Below are 9,887 nucleotides of genomic sequence, written 5' to 3'. Positions count from 1 at the left end.
CTATCTTCTAGCCCCTAGGCATTGAGGGCTGGCACTATGTAACAAATCCTTCCAAAACTCCATAGCTTTGAACCAGAGGTCAGCAGACATTTTCTTGAAGAACCAGAGAGTTAATAGTTTAGGCTTTGTACGGCACATGGTCCCTGTTGGAACTACTCATCTCCATCTTAGTAATTCAAAATGTTAGACAATCAATCAATCAATCAATGGACATGACTGTATTGTAATAAAAGTTTATGTATGTAAACAGGTGGCCAGCCCACCCAGAGGCCATAGTTTGCCAATGCCTGCTTTAAGCAATGAACGTTTCTTATTGCTCACGCATCTGTGAACTGGCTGAACCACTCTGCTGATCTGGGCCATGCTCGGCTACCCTTGCTTAAGCTCACTCATGCATCTGTGGTCAGCTGGCCAGATACATAGGGGATAGCTGGTTGAGTCTCTTTATTTGCATATCTTAGAGCTGGCCTGCTGTCAGCTAAGAGGCCAGAGGTGACTGGCTCATGTGTCTCTCATCAGCAAGGAGGTTTGCTCGGGTTTGCTCTCCTAGCAACTTTGCAAAGGTCCTAGAAATGGTGTAATAACACAAGGCCTAGGCTCAAAGCTAACACACCAGCACTTCAAATGTATTTTACTGATGAAAGTTCAATACCAGGTCAGCCTCGGTATTCCTCCAAGGGGGAAGAAGAAGCTTCCCTCTCTGGATGAGAAGAGCTAGGAAGTCACGTTGAAAACAGCCAAAGAAGGCCGGCGCCACCGCAGCTCACTAGGCTAATCCTCCGCCTTGCGGCGCCGGCACACCGGGTTCTAGTCCCGGTCAGGGCGCCAGATTCTGTCCCGGTTGCCCCTCTTCCAGGCCAGCTCTCTGCTGTGGCCCGGGAAGGCAGTGGAGGATGGCCCAAGTGCTTGGGCCCTGCACCTGCATGGGAGACCAGGAGGAAGCACCTGGCTCCTGCCTTCAGATCAGCGTGGTGCGCTGCAGCCGGCGCCATTGGAGGGCAAAGGAAGACCTTTCTGTCTCTCTCTGCCTGTCAAAAAAAAAAAAAAAAAAAAAAAAAAAAAAAAAAAAACAGCCAAAGAACTGTAGCTATTTCCAGTCAGTCATCTCAGCCAACTGTGCTTGTAAGTGTCCCTCCTTTGAAACTGTAAGCTCCTTGAAAACAGAGGCCTGTGTCTTGTTCATTGGACTCCCAAGGCTAGACCTTTCTCTCTGTCTCTCTCTGCCTGTCAAAAAAAAAAAAAAAAAAAAAAAAAAAACAGCCAAAGAACTGTAGCTATTTCCAGTCAGTCATCTCAGCCAACTGTGCTTGTAAGCGTCCCTCCTTTGAAACTGTAAGCTCCTTGAAGACAGAGGCCTGTGTCTTGTTCATTGGACTCCCAAGGCTTAGTACAGCACCTGGCACAGTCTATTTTACCTGAGATATGGCAGGTTTGAAGACCTGAGGGCTGGTGGGGGCCGAGAGGGCAGCTCTTATAAAGTGGACCATCCCCGCCGGGGGCCACTTTGCTTATGCACCATCAACTCACTCTGAAACCCAGGAGCAGACCCAGATGGCCACACTCCTGTTGCCTTCATTGGCTTCAGATTTTTTTTTTTCTTAAAAAAACAAAAACAATTTGGCAAAAGATTCTGTCCCTAAAATTTTAAGTGGTTTGTTTTTCTTTCTTTTTTTTCCTCCCCTGATTTTCTTTTCTTTTCTTTTCTTTTTTTTTTTTTTTTTTAATTTGATTGCATGCGACTTCAAACAATGGCTTCACTGATGGGCTCCAAGCAGCCTCCTGCCACAGGTCCCACGCTAAGCTCTGCTTTCTAAATCCTTGGCTGCCGCCACCCTGACTGAAACCACAGCTCTCCTTTGAGGGCAGGTCACGCGGCATCTTTTAAGGTGTTGCCATCACGGCGGGCAGTACGGACCAGCCAGGACTGATTTTTATCTGAAGATCATCTCTTGTCATTAAGCGCCAGTGGCACATTTTCCCCTCTATGCCCTCTGTGTTCCCAAGACTCTCAGCGTTCTGCTCCGTGGTCCAACCCTCCCTCTCCTGACTCTGTATCCTGGAAGGTGAGAAATCAGCCTGGCCAAGGGCTGCTCCACTGAGAGGTGCCGAGAACCGGGGCTGTGCTGTAGAGCAACACATGTAATGTACAGTTTCTGCCCTCCTGGCTTCCAAGGCTAATCAGGACACTTCAGGTTCACAATAATTTTAGACAGGAGGCACATGAAGCCCTAGCAGTCATCTACACTGCAGTAAAATTGGCCTTGGAGCAGACGGGAAAACAGGTGTTAGTGAAGAAGAGGATGAACACCTCTGCCGTGCAGAAGACGACAGAAGGTGAAAGGAGACGGGAACAGAGAATGAGCACACACTGAAAATGAACTTGCCTTTGTCTTGAACTTTCTTCATGCTGGGCTCCAGCCAATGCTTCATCCCAGAAGGCAGTTAACTTCCAAGACACTACCGCACTACTTGGGAGATTTATTCCTTCTTTAGAAAAAGTATTGATTTATTTGAAAGTCAGAGCCACAGAAAGAGAGGGACAGACAGGGAGAGAGCTGTTCCATCCACTGGTTCACTTCCCACATGGCCACAATGGCAGGGGCTGGGCCAGCTTCTTCCAGGTCTCTAACACGGGAGGCAGGGGCCAAGCACTTGGGCCATCTTCTGATGCTTTTCCCAGGCCATTAGCAGGGAGCTGGATTGGAAGTGGAGCGCCTGGGACATGAACTACTGCCCATGTAGGATGCTGGCTTCACTGGAGGTAGCTTTACCCGCTATACCACAAGGCTGGCCCCAAGATTTATTCTTTATTTAACAAATTGTATGTAGCTTTTTACAAGTTAGGGGTTATTCTAGGCTCTGTACAAATAAAGACTAATTTAGCCCTAAGAGCCAGACCATTAGATAAGGATTGTTAGTATCCCCATCTTCTAGGGAAAGAAACTGAGACACAGAAAAACTAAGTGATTTGCCCCAAATCATGAAACTCCTAAGTGGCAGAGCTAGAATTCAAATACAGGCAGGAGCCGGCACTGTGGCACAGCAGGTAAGCTGCTGCCTGCAGTGTCAGCATCCCATATGGGCGCTGGTTCAAGTCCCATCTGCTCCACTTCTGATCCAGCTCTCTGCTATGGCCTGGGAAAGCAGTAGAAGATGGTCCAAGTCCTTGGGCCCCTGCACCCATGTGGGAGACCTGGAAGAAGCTCCTGGCTCCTGGCTTCGGTTCGGTGCAGCTCTGGCCATTGCGGCCAATTGGGGAGTGAACCAGCTGATAGAAGACTTCTCTCTCTCTCTCTCTCTCTCTCTCTCTCTCTCCTCTTTCTGTGTAACTCTGACTTTCAAATAAATAAATAAATCTTAAAAAAAAAAATACAGGCAGCCTGGCTCCAAAGCCCATGCAATTAAGCTCTATGCCATAACAGCAGGTGAGTACAAAGCCATTTGTATGCTTTTATGCTTTTTGGACCAGTAAATGAATAAGCTCCTGAGATGAGTAAGTCATTGTCAGCGTTCAATTCAATAAGCATTGTCCAGACTGTCGGAACCTGTCATCCGAGACCCGCTTGTGAACTCGATGATGTCACTCATTACTGTGACTTTCTCACTCGTTCTGCAGGTCTTAGGGAGCTCCATCTGCACCAGCGGAAACACACTGAGTGCACAGTTGTTAACAGGACGGTCTCAGCCCTGCTGGCCCAAGGCTCAGAGTCCGGGCAGCCCCAGCTGGTAGCTGCTGGTGCATTGAGGTGCCAGCGCCCTGTGGGAGGCCCGCGCTGCACCCGGCTCAGTGTTCCGGTGGCACTGGGGCAGATTCAGAGAAGTGACATGTTAGCTGAGGCCTGACAAAGGGGGGTGAGTCAGCTGGGTGGCAGGGCAGGAACAGAGGGAACCAGGAAGGGAAGAACACGTGCGAGGTCCCGGGGCTGCTGCAGAAAGCCGAGTGAGGCTAGCAGAAGAGTGTGAGGAGGTGGGTGGTGGGACTCAGGTGGACTAACAGCAGGGCTGCGTTCGAAGGGAGATGGGCCCGAAGAGGCACTGAAGGGTTTCCAAGAGAGAGAGGCCAGGTGGAGACTTGCACAAGAGAGCACCTGAGGCATTGGAGGTTTCCGGTGACCGGAGGGAGCAAAATGCCTATCTGTCCCTTCAAGGTGCCCCCTGAGTTTGCAGATGGATTTAAAAGAGACTGAATCTGATTACCTTGATATGGATCAAGTGCTTTTGCCCCAAAGTCCTATGTTGGAACCCTGACCTCCAACGTGGTGGCATCAGGAGGTGGAGCCTTGGGGAGACATTAGGTTCAGATGAGGTCACACTGGCACGGCCCCCAGGATGGGATTGTGCTCTTTAGAGAAGGCGGCTGGAGCTCTCCATTTCCACCGACGTGAGGGCATGGCTAGAAGACGGCCATCTACAGGTCGAGAAAGGAGTCCTCACCGGGAGCCAGAAGCCATGGCACCTGGGTCTGGGACTCTCCAGCCCCCAGGACAGTGAGACGTAAGCGTGTGCTGCTTAACTCTCTCAGACTCCGCGCTCCATCCAGCAGCCCGAGCCGCCTACGGCAGCCCCGGCTTGAATCCCGCAGTTGACCTCAGACGTCAGCACTCGGGAAGCTACTACTTCTCTCTGAAACAACACACTTTGCAAAGAAAACACGCCCAGGAAAGAAGTAGCTCCAAAGACTGGGGAAGTCAAACTGAAGAGTCTTTAAGGTTACAGAGCCGGAGATAATTGTTTCTGGTTAACTTTCATTTCCCCGGGCTCTTTCAGCACGGAGAAACATCAAGCCACGTGCACACACCAGAACAGAAACTGGTGCTGCCTGTGGCCTGTCCCAGCCCCGCCAGGGATGTGCCGAAACCTCAGTCCTGCCTTTCAGCTTCAAGGTGGCCCTGGGGTGTCGCCCATGTGCAGGACGGCTCTCCCCCTGCATTCTCTGGGAGCAATTCTCCTCCTTCGGCCTCTCAGCTGGTGCTTCCAGCCACTTCCCTGGTAGCTGCTGTCACCCCTAACATTTCCTGTGCCCACCTCTCCTGGCTGGGCACACAGGCCTGCTTCCTGGCTGCTCGTTCTCCACACTGTAGGCCACCTGGCATCAGAAATGCTTCATGCAGCCACAGAATCATCGTCTGAGATCCTTGGAAACCTTCATTCCCAAACTTACTTTGAGTGCTTGCCAAACGCCAGGCATCAGGGCCCCCGAGACGAAGGAAATGTACTGCTGGCCCCCGGAAAGACCTGGACTCCCTGGGGGGCTTGGGGGGGGATCGTGGCGAAGGCACTTAAGTTAGGCTCTAGCCCTTGGCGGCTTCTCAAAGAGTAACTCCCAGGCGTAGGCCCAGTGGGATGTTACCAGGGAAAGATGAGGCAACAGTGCTCCAAAAAGAGAGCTAATATAATACAGGGCACAGGCTCACCCTGGCCTGCCACAAGGGCAGATGTCCCTCTCTGGGCAGAGCCAGTGCACCTGTATTCTGCTCTATCGTAACTCATGGGAAAGCAACAATAACAGCAAGAAGAGCAGGAGCGAGTTCCAGGCCACTTTTGCTCAACAGATTTTCTGTAATGACAGAAATGTCCCATATCTGCATGCCTGATGCAGAAGCCACTGAGCACCTGAAGGGTGGTTGGTGCAACAAAAGAATCTGAACTTTTAAGTGTGGTTCATTTAAATAACCCACATGTGACTAGTGGCCGCCATATTGGACAGCACGATACAAGATACCATACCAAGCACCATAATGACATGGGCCTGATTCTCATCTCCATTTTACAGATGTAGAAGCTGAGACGAGGTGGGGACTAAATAACACGTCCAATTCATTCCATAAGTGTGCAGCCAAGATTCAAATAGCAGCAATCTGACCACTGAATCTGAAGGAAGAAATGATTTCCTTGTCATACATTCATTCATGCATATGGAGCCACAGCTTCATCAAATTGGCCATCACAAGCCAAGCATGGTGCTGGATGTTGGGACCACAGAGACAAAGAGGACAGGGTCCTTGAACTCAGGGAGTGGGCAATCGAGAGTGGGAGCAGACCAACCAAAGGAAGTCCCAATGCCAAAGAACAGCTGCCAGGTTCAAGGTCATCTCTTGGTGCTGAGGAGCCCTCCACTGGGGCCATGAACCCTGGGTAGGGAGGTGGGGGGTTGTTGAAGGCGAGCAGGACTTTCCTGGTTCACAGAGCCTCCCTCTTTCTGGGTCCTGGCCAGTTCCCCTAATTCTCTCTTCAAGAAGTAAGAGGGTAAAGGGGGCAGGAGGACCAAGTCGTGTCTCTCCCATGAGACACAGGGGACACTCGGCATCTGACACGCTCTCAACATTGTCAACAAGGTGGACAGTGACTTCCAGAATCTTCCTACTTCTGCGTCCCCCCCAGAGCCCACCCTAGTGCTCATCACTAGGCCTGCAGCAAAGCCAGGGGGCTCTGGAATCCTCCCAAGCACTGTGCAAGTCCAGCTCCAGCACAGGCCGGGCCAGGACTTTTTAGCCTTTCTGAGTCTGTTTCCGGGGAGGCTACTATTCCTTCAAGGGGTTGCTATGAGGATTAAATGCATGTGCCATCCCTGATACATTGTAGCCACAAAGCAGACGCTGCCAGTGGAAGTAGTAAATCCAGAAGGAGACCACCTTCCCCTGCTCCTCTGCCCTGCCCACCCGGGCACAAAGGCCAAGGAGGGAAGCCAGAGGCATGGAACAGGTGCCCAAGTGTTGGGAGATTGGGGTCTCACCCAAGCCTGCTCGCTCGTGTAGAATGAAATGAGTGCCATCCCCACTCTGGGTCTCAGTTTCCCCTTCTGTAGATGAGGGTGTTTGGGGTGTAGACTTGGCAGCCTTGCAGACCAACGCCCACTGGGATGGGACAGGGCATGAAAATGAGCTAACAGACCTGCAGTGTTGGGGGTGGGGGCTGGGGGCTGGGGAGCGTCTACCATTTAATTGCTGCTGATAGTTGCAGCGTGGAGCTGCCCACGTCTGCCTCTCACAGCAAGCTGTACGTCTCAACGCTTTGTCACCAATCTTGAATCTTTGAATCTTGTCCATCATTGTCAATTTAAAGAGAAGAGGTCAGCCAGCCAAGTCCAGGCCAGTGGTCACTCTGGTAGCTGCAGGTCAGAGAGTCTCCCGGGGTCTCCCAGCCCTGCCAGGAGCCCCCTGCGACGGTGCCCTCCACCCCTGCTGCCTCTTTCGCATGAGTCTGAGAAAACACATCTTTCAGGTCCCCTTTTCGGTTCCTGCCCCCAGGCACGTCACAGACCTACGAGCCCGCAGAGAGTGCCTGCTCAGGACCAGGCCTTGGGAACCCCACAGAAACGCCTTCTGGAAAGTTCTCCCTGCCCTTCCAGGAGGCTCTGTGCCTCTCAGTTCCCTGTTCGCGTCGGTGACGATGGATTCTCTACACTGACCTCACTCCCCAACACGCCCAGAGGAGAGGGTTGATGAAACAGTCACGTCAGCCGCTCTGTGGGAGAGCAGGTGTGAAAACCGAGCCTGAGCCGGCAGCTGGAGGTCGTCGAGGGCCCTCTGCATGCCAGGCGCTGAAAAAGTCATCAACGTCATCTTCCTGGCAGCCCTGTAAGATAAGAACTCCAGCAGCAGCATTTGGTAGACAGCCCCGCGCTAAGTAACATGCTCAGGATCGCCCAGCCAGTACTGACTCTGCAGTGCCCTTCGGAGGCCAGCCTCTGCGTCCCCACGCGGACGAGCTGTATTCCACAGAAAGCTCCCTGGCCCAGGAAGGAGGAAGTCCAGCCTCTGGCTCTGGGCCGGTCTGGTCCAGCCCCTGCTCTCCAGCGCCCTATCGCACTCCCACCATGGAATCCCATGTGCCTCTGTGCCTTTGCACATGCTGATCCCTCTGCTGGAATGCCTCTGGTCTCTGATTGCTAGGCACCTGCGTGGCATGATTCTTCAAAGTACCTCCTTGGTGAAGTTGCCCTGGACGGTGGACAGTTCCCACTCCTGGCCTGCCTCTGTGTCAGATCCCTGGGTCTGGACACAGTAGGACTTGGCAAGGGCAGTGGAGAATACAGAAGAAGCAGGAGTCAAGAACGAGTCTCAGTCCCTGACTCAAGTGACAAAGTCCATGGAAATGCCATTCATGCAGACAGGAAATACGGGAGACAGTTTAGGGGAAAGCCACGGGTTCACCATGGACTGGCTGAGTTTGTAGTGCCTGTGGCACACGCAGCAGAGAGTTGGGTGTTCCGGTGCTCAGGAGAGGTTTTGGCCAGAGAGAGCCATCTGGCAGGTTGGGGTAGGGGTGGGGGAGGTTTAGCCTTTGGAGTGGTGACCAAAGAATGCAGACCTAGGAGGAGGAAGCAGCTGGCATCAGAGGTCCAAGGCCCGGGTTGGACAGGGACTATGGAAATGGCAGCAGGCAGGGAGGAGGGTCAAGCCAGAGAGCTGATGCCTCTGGCTGGTTGTGTCCCTCTGCCCAAGGTCCCAGCTCTCTAACAGCCAGCCCCTCTTCCAGCTATACTCTCCGGGTTCTGAGAACCGCTGGACCGCCAGGCCTAGGGCTGCTCATGACTCCCTGGACTGCTGCACTATCTCCTGCTGGGTTTCCTTAATCCTTTCTCGTGTCTGTAAATGGTGCTTCCATAACAGTCTCCTTAGTAACGAACAGAGATGAGAGAGACAGAGACAGAGAGAGAGAAACTGGATGGGTGCATGATGCCCTGATGGAGGTGTGGATGAGCAGGTGCGTGGGTGGGTAGCAGGTAAGTAGCAGAGAAAGACGCAGTCACAAGAGAAACTGAGAAGGACCAGCCAGGAAAGCAAAAGGAGAACCAGGAGTGAAGGGAGAAGTGAGCCCGGAGCGAAATGTGACCCTCAGGGTAGTGAAGAGGCGGCTGTGATGCACCTACTGGATTTGCCACAGGAAAGTCACGGATGACCTCAGCGGGGGATGTTCCACGTTGCGGGGCCGGCCGGAGAGCAGCCGGCGGAGGCGGAGAAGTGAGGGGGAGATGGGGAAGTGGCCGGCCGCTTTCTCCCTCGCCGCCACTTGAAAGGTCTGGCTCCGAAGTCATCTCCCCCACAAACTTTCTCTGAACTTCTCTTCGCCCCTGCTCCCTGAGCCGCTAGCTGGCCATCTTCCCGGAAGCAAGGGGCACGCACCCAGAGCAGGGGGGTCCCTGACCCGAGAAGCACACAGTGTTGTGGGAAGAACACTGGCCTCGGAGTCTAACCCAGCCCTCTAACTTCCTGCCATCTGGTCTGACTCGGCCGGGATCAGATTCCAGAGCCCCTGCCCGTGACTGTCACAGACATCCCTCTTTCCAACCTTGTCTGGGACGGGCCAAGGCCAAGGCCAAAAGCAACCTCAAGATAACACCCAGTATGTTCGTTGGGGCCTCAGTGAGGAGCCCAGCTGCTCCCCCTGCCCTGCCATTGTGAGCTGTCACTACCTAAATGTGTCACCCAGAGTGAGTCAGCTCAGCCCAGATCTCTTGGGCCATTGCACCGGCTAGGATGGCATCACCAGCAGAGAGAACTATTTATAGGCAGCCACGAAGCTGACGTTCACAGGGCACTTCCTGTGCCTTAGACACTGTCCTAGCTGGGAACGCATATCAAGGCAATTAGCTCCCAAGAGCCCTCTGAGAGGTCATGCTATTCTTATCCCATTTGGTGAACTGGCAGACAGGAAAAGATTCATCTCCACAACAATTTGTTGTCTTGAGATCCAAATCTTTTTCTAGGCAGAATCATCAGGAAATGGGCCCAGAAGAAGAAGGTCGTTAACACTTGTACTAGGCACCTTCTGTGTGCCAGGCACGTCGTCTTATTTGGCCCTGGCAATGATTCCATGAGGGAACCCCGTTTTATGCATGGTCAATCTGAAGCTTAGAGCTGGTAGGGGTCCCATGATGGAGCATG

At 52.8% G+C, this 9,887-nt stretch overlaps 1 long non-coding RNA gene across 1 annotated transcript; it reads right to left on the bottom strand.

The window, feature by feature from the left end:
* Positions 1-4,128: 4,128 nt before the first annotated feature.
* LOC138849987 (uncharacterized) lies at positions 4,129-9,635 on the bottom strand. The gene is made up of 2 exons (XR_011389337.1): positions 8,873-9,635; positions 4,129-7,575 (listed from the first exon to the last, which is right to left on the bottom strand). It is a non-coding gene; the product is annotated as an uncharacterized lncRNA (long non-coding RNA).
* Between the last annotated feature and the right edge of the window lie 252 nt (positions 9,636-9,887).

This window comes from Oryctolagus cuniculus, chromosome 6, assembly GCF_964237555.1.
Source record: "Oryctolagus cuniculus chromosome 6, mOryCun1.1, whole genome shotgun sequence".
Lineage (NCBI taxonomy): Eukaryota > Metazoa > Chordata > Mammalia > Lagomorpha > Leporidae > Oryctolagus > Oryctolagus cuniculus.
The sequence above is the reverse complement of the archived record's forward strand: the minus strand, read 5'-3'. Positions and strand labels throughout refer to the sequence as shown.